This window comes from Pleurodeles waltl, chromosome 12 (assembly GCF_031143425.1).
Source record: "Pleurodeles waltl isolate 20211129_DDA chromosome 12, aPleWal1.hap1.20221129, whole genome shotgun sequence".
Classification (NCBI taxonomy): Eukaryota; Metazoa; Chordata; class Amphibia; order Caudata; family Salamandridae; genus Pleurodeles; species Pleurodeles waltl.
Genome location: NC_090451.1, coordinates 103,805,594 through 103,818,058, shown reverse-complemented (window position 1 = coordinate 103,818,058; position 12,465 = coordinate 103,805,594). Strand labels below are relative to the sequence as shown.

Genomic DNA, 12,465 nt, shown 5'->3' with positions numbered 1-12,465 from the left:
AAGTAGAAAAAGAAAAATCAAATGCACTAATATACATAAGGAGAAGACAGCAGAAAATAATAGAACATAATGATATGAAAGAAGGTGGACCAAATCACTGAAAGTATAACAGGAGGTTGAGGGGGAGATGAAATAGTAAGATGCAACTACCACTCAGAGAAGGGCAGGTTATGAAAATGGACAGTGAAATTCCTATTAGTGGGGATGCCAGAAGGTAAGGAGGGCAGTGAAACTGTAGGGAGCATGCCCAGAAATGACAGCAGTATTTAGGATTGGCAGGAGCTGAAGGCTCACTGTACATCAGCCCATTGGAAGCTCCTCAGTGTAGACCCACACTGCCCCACCCCTGCACCCCATGCACACCAGTGGAACACCTGAATACAGTACTAGGCAACTAACGGGAGACCAGTTAAACCCTGCAAAGGTCTTGTCCCTGAACGGGACCAAGCGTGATGCTTCCTTTAGTGACCTATGATCTGTGTGACCAAGAAATACATTTTTGCTGAAATCTGCGAATCATGCAGCAGGTGGTGATTTTTGTGTTCAGTGCACTATAATCATATTAAAGCAGAAATTGCTGAGCAGGCATTGGTCCTCTGATGAGCACCTTCCAGTAAAGAGGTATTTTGTGTATTTGTTTAAGGAGATGACCTGGACAGCCTGGCTTTAACTGATAAATGTCACGTACGGCAATTGCAACCTGATGTGTTTCTTCACCAGCAGTCAGGAAACTCAGGGAGATGAGCCAAGAGGTACTAATTTGTCTCATAAAGCAGCACCCAAATGTGTTGCACTGCACTGCATAAAGCAAAACACAGTGCAGTGCAGGGCAACAAGCACTGGCCTGCTTCGGGTGTCATCCCCTGTGCTGGTGCTCAAGCAAGGATGCATTGCACTATGCAGTTTTGCACCATAGTAGAGAGGTGACTGTGTGCTGCCTAGCATAGGATCTGCACTGGAGGCAAATCCTTTCAGTGTGCAAACTCAGAATGCTTCCACGGACTAGATGTACGCTGGGCACTGCACCACACATGCAGGGCCTGATTTAAACTTTTTTAGCGCTGCATTAGCGTAATTGTTTTACGCAAAAGCGCTGCAAACTTAAAAAGTATAATTGAATTTTGTAAGTTTGCGCCACTTTTGCATCAAAAAAGGACGCAAATGCAGCGCTAAAAAAAGTATAAATCAGTCCGCAGTGCCTCGTTTGCCTTTACTTGGGTAGGCACTTACTCCCATATTTATACTTTTTTTGTGCCACATTTGGGCCATTTTTTTACGCGAAAGCAGCACAAACGTACAAAATATAATTGGGCCGTATTTAAAGGCCCCTAGCGCCACAGGAGCATCACTTTTAGTGATGCTGATGAGGCGCTAAGCACAGTGCTGTATTTATAAGGTGGCGTTAAGCCACTTTTTGTGGCTTAACGCCACCTTGTAAATATGGCCCCTTCCCACCCAGAATTGTGCGTGGGAGGAGCGTGCAATGGGTGTTGCTGTGGGTGTGCCACAGCAACAATCATTGCATTTTGACGCTGCTTCAGATTTATGAAATCTCGTAAACCTGAGGCAGTGCCAAAATCTAACGCCACCCCCAGGGGTGGCGTTAGCAGGGCGCAACGAGGAGGAATACTTTTATTCCTCTTTTTTTTTGCTTTTTCTATGTGTGCTGCATTCTGCAGTACGCATAGAAAGAGCAAAATGCCAGAAATGATTGTTTATGTGCGGAAAGGTGGCCCTTCCTGCACATAAACAATAATTTGAAATGCATTGTGCAGGAAACACAGAAGTGCCAAAGCGCCATTAGTTTCTAAAGTGACGCAGCGCAGCGCTGGCAATTTTGGCGCAGCCTGCGTTGTGCCACTTTTCTTTAAATCTGGCCCAATTGTATTTTGTAAGTCTGCGCCGCTTTTGCGTTAAAAAATGCTGCAAATGCGGCGCAAAAAAAGTATAAATATTGGCCTTAATTTTGTATGCTAAGCTGGATCTGAGGTGGGGCCTTGCATAAAAACATATGGGTGTTTGCGCTGAGCCAACCAGTAATGCCCCTTGACGCAAAGACTCTGCAAAGCAGTTTTGCACTGTGAAAAGGACATGTTTCCAGTGCAAACACCTTCACTGGATAGTAAAAAGCATGTGCTGCGATGCACTACTTTGTGTTGCGCTAGTGCCCGCACAAAACCATCATAAATCTGGCCTGTGTCTTGTGTTTTTTAAGCACAGCGGCACTACAAATGCTGCAGCTTCCATACTTGAGGGAGAAGTGAGATTTCATTTGTTATAAAGTTTTAGAGGCTGTTTTAGAGCTGCTGATGATGGAAATCTGGATGAAAATCGACAAGAAGTTTTCCAGCACCATTGGGTTAATAAGGGACTGTATGTCAGAATATGGAGTTTTCAATATTGTACCTTTACCATATATATATATACACTGTCTGCATGCAGGAGGTAGAGTTATGTATAGTAAATCTATAATTACCTATATATACTTGCATTGGCGATATTTTGGTCGTTTATATATCTGGTACGGTATTACGGTAGCACAATATTAATGATGCAGCATCTGGTGTGTGCCTCACTAAGGGATCCAGTCACGAGCCTGCAGTGCTGTTTCAGGATGAAGACAGCACCATTCTAGAGTGTCCTACTGCGTGTTCTAATACTGGGTGTTACGCGTAAATCGTCCACCTTCTGGAGGAAGCACCCACAAGAGGAGTTCTCACCAGCATGGGGATAGTATCGAGAAGGACATTTTTTTGGTGTGACTTTTCCTCCATATTTCACTCTTCAGTCAGAAATTTTAGGATTTTCAATTTACCAACACTCTTTAACTTAGTACCCCAGTCCCCACAGGGAGTTTTTGAGGTCTCCCATGACTCCACCCAAGTCTCCTGGGTCTTCATGCAAATCTCCCGGAGCCACATGCGAGGTTTCTGGGTCTCCTTACCGCCTGCATCGCCCTTTTCCGCTGCAAGAGCGACGAGCGAAGATGAGGCCTATCGCTGGATGCTGCGGGCCTCGCTCGGAGGGGTCTCTACAAGGGGCAGACACTAACAGCACTGCCTACATCCGCCAGTGAGAAGTCGGCATGGCATGTCCGGAAGTCGGACAATGACTCTCCCAGACATCCGCTTTGCTTCCAGTGATTCTAAGCTTAACACAACATAAACAGGAAGAAACCACATCTAAAATATTTTAAAATATTCTAGAGCTGTCTAATGTATTCCTAAACGATTGTTAAAGTAATTAGAAGCTGCCTTACCATGCTGAAAAGTGAATACAGTGCGTTTTACACAAAATCTTATTCAAGTACCAGCCCCTGGCGCCTTTGAAATCTGAAAACATACACAAGTGCAGAGAAGGTGGAAGCTCTAGGTGCCCATGGCTGAAGAGGGACATGACTGAATCTTCCTATTCAGTTAACAAATTATGATCAAATTCCTGTTTCGCCTGCTTGGCCAGAACTGGCCTACTGAGGGGAAAATGGCCAATGTGCCCCCCCCAACTCCTTTAAGCCTTTCCATCCTTTTGTATTCCAATGCAGCGGCTGCAGAAGTAGCAAAGTCCAGATGTGTGGGAGACCCACACTGCCTCCACCACTCCTTCGTCCTCCTCTCTCGGGGAGTGCATCCACCACCATTTGCCCTACTGATGCCTTTTTAGGTTGAAGCCTAACCAGACAGTGCAGCTTTCTGGTTTTCTAACACCATCTTGGGGACATTCAGAAAGATTCCCTGTGAAAATCTTCAACCCATTGATTTGGCTTTGTTGTTTGTAACTCACATGTGCTTGCTTAATATTTGCTGTCTCTATTTGTTTTAGGCTGTTCACCTTGAGTTTGTCCCTTCTGTTGCCCAGTCCCTATTTACTGTATTCTTCTACCAGTACATGATTTCTGTAAACAGGCCTTTAATTCTAGTTCTTATCTTGTCACATTTGCTCTGGAGGTCATTAGGAATTTGGCAGACAGAAACATCTGTCTGCCAAAATCCCAACGAGGAGACTGCCATGGAGCTGACAGTCTCCCTACTGGCCCCATTACAACTTTCCCACTGGGCTGACCGGCGGAAAGATGCAGCAGCATTGTTCACAGCTCATAATTGAGCCGTCTGCAATGCTGCCGCAAGCAGGATGCACAAGTACCCTTGAAATGCGCACGGTCTGCACAGCAGACAGTGTGCATTTCAAGGGTGCTGGGCAGAGGGACCCCTGCACTGCCCATGCCATGCTCATAATTGAGCCAGCGGCAATGCTGCCACACGCAGGGTGCAGCAGCACCCTTGAAATGCACACTTTCTGCACATCAGACAGTGTGCATTTCAAGGGTGCCATGGCTTGGGCAGTGCAGGGGCCCCACCCTTGGCCCCCTGCACTTGTTCTCCACCAGCTTTTTCATGGCGGTCAGACTGCCATGAAAAAGCTGGTGGAGAACAAGGTTGTAATCAGCACAGTGGGCTGACTTCAGCTCCGCTTTGGCTGATTACAACCATGACCCCCTGTCGGCAACACTGATCCTGACAGAGACAGTGGTATTTTGGTGGTTCGACGGGCAAACTATTAATTTGACGGTCAGCCCATCAAAGCCGCGGCGGTCCAGACCACCTCTGCAAGTCTGGCGGTCTAGTGACCGTCAGACTCGTAATTACGCCCTCTGTCTTCCAGAGAGCTTGATGTTTACTTTTCTTTCTCTGACTTCAAAGAGAGAGGATTTATGTGACAATCATGCTGGGTACCGTGGGAGTGATTGAGGAAGGCTGTACAATGTTATTTTTTTGTAGCACACAAAAAAAAAAAATGTCTGTAAAATAACTGTGCAGATATCTTCAGAATATATAAAAATTAGAAAAGCACAAAAGAAGCACATTTTTCGGTAATTCTGAAGTGTGGTGGAAACAAATATTTTAATAATATGATCAAAACAAATCAATACACTAGGTGATAACATTTCCACATTTTATTGCTTGTATGTTGTATACTTTTATAAGTAAAACTGTCTGTCTCTGCAAGTGTAATAGTCATTTCAATTGAAGATGTGTTGTGATGTTAACAGCACTGCTTACATCTGCCAGTGAAAGACAGCATGGCATGTCCACCATACCCAGTGTACTCTGTACTATTGTACTCTACATCACTGGACTCTATTCCACTCTGTTCTACTCTGCACCACTGTACTCTGCGCCTCTGCCCTCTATGCCATTCTACTCTGCACCACTCTACACCACTGCACTTCACGGCAATGCACTCTTCACCATTCTAGTATACACCACTGCACTCTATCAGACTTCTCTGAAACTCTGCACTCTCTGCCACTGACCTCTATGCTACTCTACTATTTGTCACTGCATTCTTCACCACTGCACTCTATGCCAGAGTACCCTACTCTGCACCACTCTAGTCCATACCAATACACTCAACACCACTCCACTCTACGCCACTGCACTATATGCCACTCCACTCTGCATCACTCCACTCTGCATCATTGTACTCTACCTTGCACCACTCCACTCTACTCTGCACCACTCCACTCTACACCACTCTATTCTGCAACACTGCACTTTCTGCCACTGAACTTTAGGCTGCTCTCCTCTGCACCACTACCATCTATATGACTGTACTCTGTACCACTGCATCACTCTATTCTACACCAATCTACTGCACTCTACACCAATTCACTGCATGTCACAACACCCTATACCATTCTGCTCTGCATCGTTCCACTCTATGTCACTGCACTCTGTGGCAATCCACTCTACACCACTCTAATATATTCTGACCCACTGCACTCTACGACACTGCACCTTATTCCACTGCACTCTAGTCTGAAACAATCTACTCTTTGCCACTCTATTCCACTCTGCACCATTCCACGCTATGCCAGTCCACTCTAAGCTACTGCAATCTATCCTGCGCCAATCCACGCCACTCTATTTTAAGCTGCTGCACTCAATGTCATTGCACTCAATGTTAATGCACTCCACACCACTTTACTCAAAACCCATACACTCTATGCCACTGCACTTTACGCCAATCTACTCTGACCTATTGCACTGTATGCCACTGTACTCTACTCTGCAACACTCTACCCCAATGCAGTCTATGCCTTTCTACTCTACACCATTGCACTCTATATCATTTTACTCTGTACCACTCTTCACCACTGCACTTTACACCAATTTACTCAACACCATTTTACTCTGCACCACTGCACTCCACAACACTGTACTCTGTAACAATGCACTCTCCAGCACTGAACTCTATGCCACTGTGCTCTGACTCACTGCATTCTACTCTACACAGCTCTACTCTATGCCACTTTACTGCACTGTACGGCAATGCCCTCTAAGCCAATGCACTCTACTCCACTACACTTTACGCCACTACACTCTACACCACTCCAATCTACTGTGCACCACTGCACTCTATGCCACTGCATTCTATGCCACCTTACTCTACAATCCTGTGCACCACGCTACTCTATGCCAGTGCACTCTACCACACTCTACTATGCACCACTTCACTCTTTCCCACTGCACTCTACACCACTCCATTCTAAGCCACGCCACTCTTCTCTGCACCGCTTCACTCTATGCCACTCCACGCCAATATACTCGCCAACCCTGCGCTCTATGCCACTGTGCTCTACACCAATCCACTCTACGCTACTAAGCTATGCCACTGCACTCTACCCTGCACTACTCCACTCTACTCTGAAACAATCTACTCTATGTCACTGTACTCCATTCTGCACCCTATGCTCTATGTCACTGCACCACTCCACTCTACGGTGCACTACTTCACTCTATGCCAAGGCACTCTGTGCCATTCTACTCGGCTTGTTCTGCCTTGCATTACACCAGGGTGGCCACGCGTGGCTTTCTAAATATGTTTCTAGGTTTTGCGTCACCCTACATTACCTTGCAGGGTGCATGGGCTACGTGAAAAAATGATAAGTCTGCCCCTCAGTAGCAAACAGATTCTTCCTGAAGGTGGAATGTTTTAACAATTGCCGTAAAATTATAACAACAGTACTAACTTTGCCACTGCTAGACTAATTAGAGTCAGGACCTTTTACTGCCCTTCACTATCAGAATCCCCGTCCTCATCAAGTATTTGTAAAGTGTTAAAAGCCCCAACGGGCATCCAAATGGCAATCTTTTTTTATTTCTAAACTCACATTATTAGAGCATAACGCAACACAGAGCCAAAATATTCCAAATGCACCACTCAAAAGCACATATCCAGTGGCAACGCCAGACTCTACTCAGCAATAAATAGAATATTTTACAATAATAAGAGTGCACTGTATAGTGACTAAAACATCTCAGTCTCCGAGGTCTGGAAGCAGGCCAAACAAGGAGAAGGGCAGAGAAGGCAACAAAAATAGAATGAAGCCCCCCTACGGGTGTTGCGAAGGAGCCAGGACCCTATGTTGCTGCCCCATCTCTCTCAGGAAGGTATGATCCCTGAGGCCGAGCGTCCAGGATCGCTTGACCTGATACTCATGATCATTCCCAGTAGGAGGAGGAGCAGCATCACCACGATCACCTCTGACATCAGACAAAAATGGCTCCAGCTGCTTCCACTCGAATAAAGGAGAATTTCTTCCCTTGCTGAGCCTCAGAGGGAAACCCAGTGATGCTGATATGGTAAACCCAGTGATGCAGTTATGGTAAACCCAGTGATGCTGATATGGGAAACAAAGTGATTCTGATATGGTAAACCTAGTGATGCTGATATGGGAAACCAAGTGATGCTGATATGGGAAACCCAGTGATGCTGATATGGGAAACCAAGTGATGCTGATATGGGAAACCAAGTGATGCTAATATGTGCAAGTTTTTCAAATGCTTTTGGATTTTCGAAAGGGCTCTCTCTTGCCAAAGTCGATTTGTCCAAAAACATATCTCTCATTTAGCAATAAAACAACAAGCCACACTATCTGTCAGTTCAGAGGATCTCAGTATGGCTAGCGTGTTCCTCCTCTCTGGTCAGCAGGGTTCAGTCACGTGTGGCTCCTACAGGCTCTGCAGACCAAACGAAACCAAGACTTAAAGTCAGATTCATATAGACATCGTTGTGTTGGGGCACATGACTGATCAGTGGCCCGTGAGGGGTAGTAAACACTATATAAGTACAATTACAATTACCATGACTCCGCCTCCAGCGACAGGATGCAACCTTATATGTGTGATGTCACCATGTGGGTGACATGACCTACTACAAAATCCCCCAAAAGCTTCCTTTTTTCCATGGTTAACAAACATCAAACATAACAAACTGCTCTCCCACTCAGAGTATCATATTCTTTAACAAATATAATTTTCCAATCTCCATGGTTGTCAAATGTGTGGTCTCAGATGCTATGGATAAACTGTCCTGGCCTCTTTGGTTCTCCCAGGCTTGTGCCACCACAGCCTTCCTGCTTCTGATGCTTCTGTTACTTCTCAGTGGATCACCCCTACACTTTCTAAAGTTCATGCCTTTCTGAGGACCTCCTCCCTACTTCTTGCATCACTTATCACTGTCTCTTGTCACTGCATCACCACCCAGGGGCATTCCTTCAATGGTAGACAGGATTCGCCCTCACTCAGTCTATTGCGCACTAGAACTAATTCACCAACAGTCCGATTCTCGTGACTGCTGAGGTCGACTTGCTTTCATGTTGCTGCTTGTTCTCTGTTGGTGGCTGGTGCCTAAGTCTAGGGGTGCAGGAGTCCAGGATGTCTCATGTGGTATCATGTCCTGTGTAGCCCGCCCTCAGATGATGTTGGCGCTTGAACATCGTATGGTGCCATGCACTGTCCGCATATAGGCTTCCTGGAACCTGTTGAGTACCATCTCCATGACTTCTTGTTCCTTTCCTATGCGGATGGCTTAGTTCAAAGTCCTCTGAAGTTTTTCGACTTCACCATTGGTCTTGGGACACTGAGGCGTGAGTTTATGGTGGGTGACATTCAGAGAGTCTGGGTAATATTTGAAGTCACAAACCTGAAATGCTGGGCCATTATCAGTTTTTAGTGTTTCTAGTAAGCCAAAAATGGCTAACATCTTCTTCAGCCAGCTATGGGTATTTTCAAAGTTTGTGCTGGTGAGTATCTGTAAAACAGGAAACGTGGAGGACAAGTCCGACAACACCAAGATGTGGCGTCTGTCTGGGACGGATCCAAAATCTGCACTGATGTCCTGCCACAGATCATCACTGGGATTCTCTGTGATCACTAATGCTGGTCCATCAAGAGCATCGGCGGCATGGCACCACTGGCTGCTCGCTACAAGTTTATCCACGCACGTGTCCATGGCAGGAAGCCACACTTTATTTTTGTTTTTCCTGGGTGTTCGGCTTGAGTGCGGGACATGACCCACTTTCAGACAGTGCGAGGGATAGCTAGCTGCGGTCCTCGAAGTATGATACCACGCTCCACGTTGCTGAGCTGCCTTTATGTCTCAAGCACTCTCTTCAGCACGGTCACTAGCATCACATAGAAACATTTTCCCACCAGTTTAGCCTTTGCAGCTCGAAGAGCCCGCTGGAGGTAGGAGCCTTCGTCCGCATCTTCTGCCACTTTACTCAGTTCAATGGTTTTTGGGACAGTTTATTTTGACAATCCACCCAGCATATTCATATGCCCAAGTATTGGCATCCATCCGCATGGCTTTGTTTCTCCTGGGGTGCCCCGATAAGTAATCAGCTGGGTTTATGCGCCCAGGCTTATATCCGAGTGTCAATTGATACTTTTGGAGTGGAGTTGGAGTGTGACTACTCACTTTTCTATTTGGAGGGTCTTGGGGTCGCATGCCAGCGAATAGTGGGATACGGAGCTTATGGTCCATTGTTGCTTTGAAGGGCTACCTGTATGGTCAAAGGTGAAAATGGGGGCAACCTCATTTGATGGCAAGTGCCTCTTTATCGATGTGCGCAGTTTCTTTTAGTGCCAGAGAGCATCCTACTCATGAAGGCGATCAGCTTCCATTCATCAATTCTTGGGTATTGCATCAGAGTCTTTGACAGGGCCGAAATATGTCACAGTGGCGTTGTGCAGTAAGGCCTCTATAATGCGGCAACATGCCTCGTCATCTGTCTTTACCTATGTCAAGGAAGCCATCGTTTTGTTTTATTTCTCTCAGTGGGCCAGATAATGTTTTAAAATTCAGTATGAATTGCCCACAGTATTTAGCTAGGCCTGGAAATCTGTAAACTTTGGATATGGATTGTGGGGTTGCAGCCTCCCTTTGCCCATTCTGATTCAACCTTTATCCATTCTCCTGAGAAGATTTAGTCAGAAAATTCAACCTTCTGTTGTAGGAATCACCATTTGCTCGGGCTGAGGGACAGTCTCGTGTCTACAATTCTCTTTGTGACTGCCTTCAGTCTATTTTGGTTTTCAGGGATTGTAGGAGAAAATATCATCAAAGATGTTTATGACACCTACTAGCCCTGACAGAACGTTTCTGATTACATTCTGAAATACTTGCACTGCTGAGAATATGCTGAAGTTGAGACAACAGTAACATCATCAGGCCTACGCCAGCAGAAAATGTTGTTATGTATCGGCACTCTTCACTAAGTTTCAGCTAATGGTGTCTGGAGTTTAGATCTAACTTCGAGAACCAATGAGCCTCATTGAGTCTGTTGATGAGGTCATCAATTGCTAGGGTGATGTGCAGCTCACTTTTTATGGCTTTGTTTGGTAGCCTCATGTTAAAACAGATTCTGATGCTTTCAGATTGCTTGGGTTTACTTGCCACTAACATGGGAAAGACTCAGGGAGTGAGGACTGAAACTTTCTCAATGATCCCCAAGTCTTCAAGTTTTTGTAATTCAGCCTCTAAACCCTTGAGACCGTGGAAGGGAATATGGTGATGGTGTAGCACTACCCGCTTCTCTGTTGTGCCTGTGTGCAGCGACACTAGTGTTGCTTGGACCTTCCTACCCCTTGAAGAGACTTTGACACTCAGGGGGTGATTCTCACCCTGACGGGCGGCGGAGGCCGCCCGCCAGAGTTCCCCCCTCCAGAACACCGCTCCGCGGTCGTAAGACCGCTGCTGTGATTCTGGGTTTTCCACTGGGCTGGCGGACGACCGCCAAAAAGGCCGCCCGCCAGCCCAGTGGAAAACAACCTTCCCACGAGGATGCCGGCTCCAAATGGAGCCGGCGGAGTGGGAAGGTGCGACGGGTGCAGTTGCACCCGTCGCGAATTTCACTGTCTGCAATGCAGACAGTTAAATTCTTTGTGGGGCCCTCTTACGGGGGCCCCTGCAGTGCCCATGCCATTGGCATGGGCACTGCAGGGGCCCCCAGGGGCCCCACGACACCCCATACCGCCATCCTGTTCCTGGCGGGCGAACCGCCAGGAACAGGATGGCGGTATGGGGTGTCAGAATCCACATGGCGGCGCAGCTTGCTGCGCCGCCATGGAGGATTCAAATGGGCAGCGGAAAACCGGCGGGAGACCGCCGGTTTTCCACTTCTGACCGCGGCCAAACCGCCGCGGTCAGAATGCCCTGCGAGGCACCGCCAGCCTGTTGGCGGTGCTCCCGCCGACCCTGGCCCCGGCGGTCTATGACCGCCGGGGTCAGAATGACCCCCTCAGTCAGTACTTCCTCTGTGCATTGTGGTTGGATGACTGGTGAACTGTATCAGTTTATGCTCCTCTGCCGGGGATCACCCTGAGCAGGGTCTCCACTCCCTGTGGTACAACAAACACCCTGTCATAAAATGACACTTTGTGCTAACATGTGAGACAGATATTTTGAACACCCCTTTTAAGAGAAGGAGGGTCACATACCCTGTATGTGAATATATTGTAATTTTCTTGGTTGCAGTGTCGGTTGTGGTCTCAGTTCATCTAAGTGCCTTTTGTTCATTTGACTGATGCTCCAGTGTCAATGAGGAAGGTTATGAGTGTTCAGGATTTGTGGATTCAACACATCGGTCATAGTTTTCTGAGTATTTCTTGACTCCCCACCATACAGAAGATGAGGAATAGTTCATCCTAGCATAGGGCTGTGTAGGAAGCTGGCCTGGTGTGTGGTGGGTACCCACTGTACTTACATCTTATACCAGGTCCAGGTATCCCGTATTGGTGTAGTGTAGGCAGTGTCTGGAAGTAGAGTAGGAGTCCTGCTGGAATCCTGCAAGCCGAATCTGAGGACCCACCCAAGAAAAAGAACCTAAATAGCCCTGAAAGGAAGATGGGTCACCTACCCAGGTGACCACCTATCGGGAGGGGGCTTTGATGTCACCTGCCTGTCCTGGCCACTCAGATGGTCCCAGAGGTCCCTGTCAACCTTGGATTCAAGATGGCAGAACCTAGAGACCCTCTGGAGGAGCTCTGGGCACCACCCCTGGGGTGGTGATGGTCAGGGGAGTGGCCACTCTCATTTCCATTATCCAGTTTCGTGCCAGAACAGGGACTGGAGGTCCATGAATCAGTGTAGACTGGTTTATGCATGGGAGGTACCAAATGC

At 47.0% G+C, this 12,465-nt stretch overlaps 1 protein-coding gene across 7 annotated transcripts in view; it reads right to left on the bottom strand.

Annotated features, from left to right (window-relative positions):
• Positions 1 to 12,465, bottom strand: part of LOC138267723 (beta-galactoside alpha-2,6-sialyltransferase 1-like) — a 206,286-nt gene that overhangs the window by 93,801 nt on the left and 100,020 nt on the right. The window lies entirely within an intron of this gene.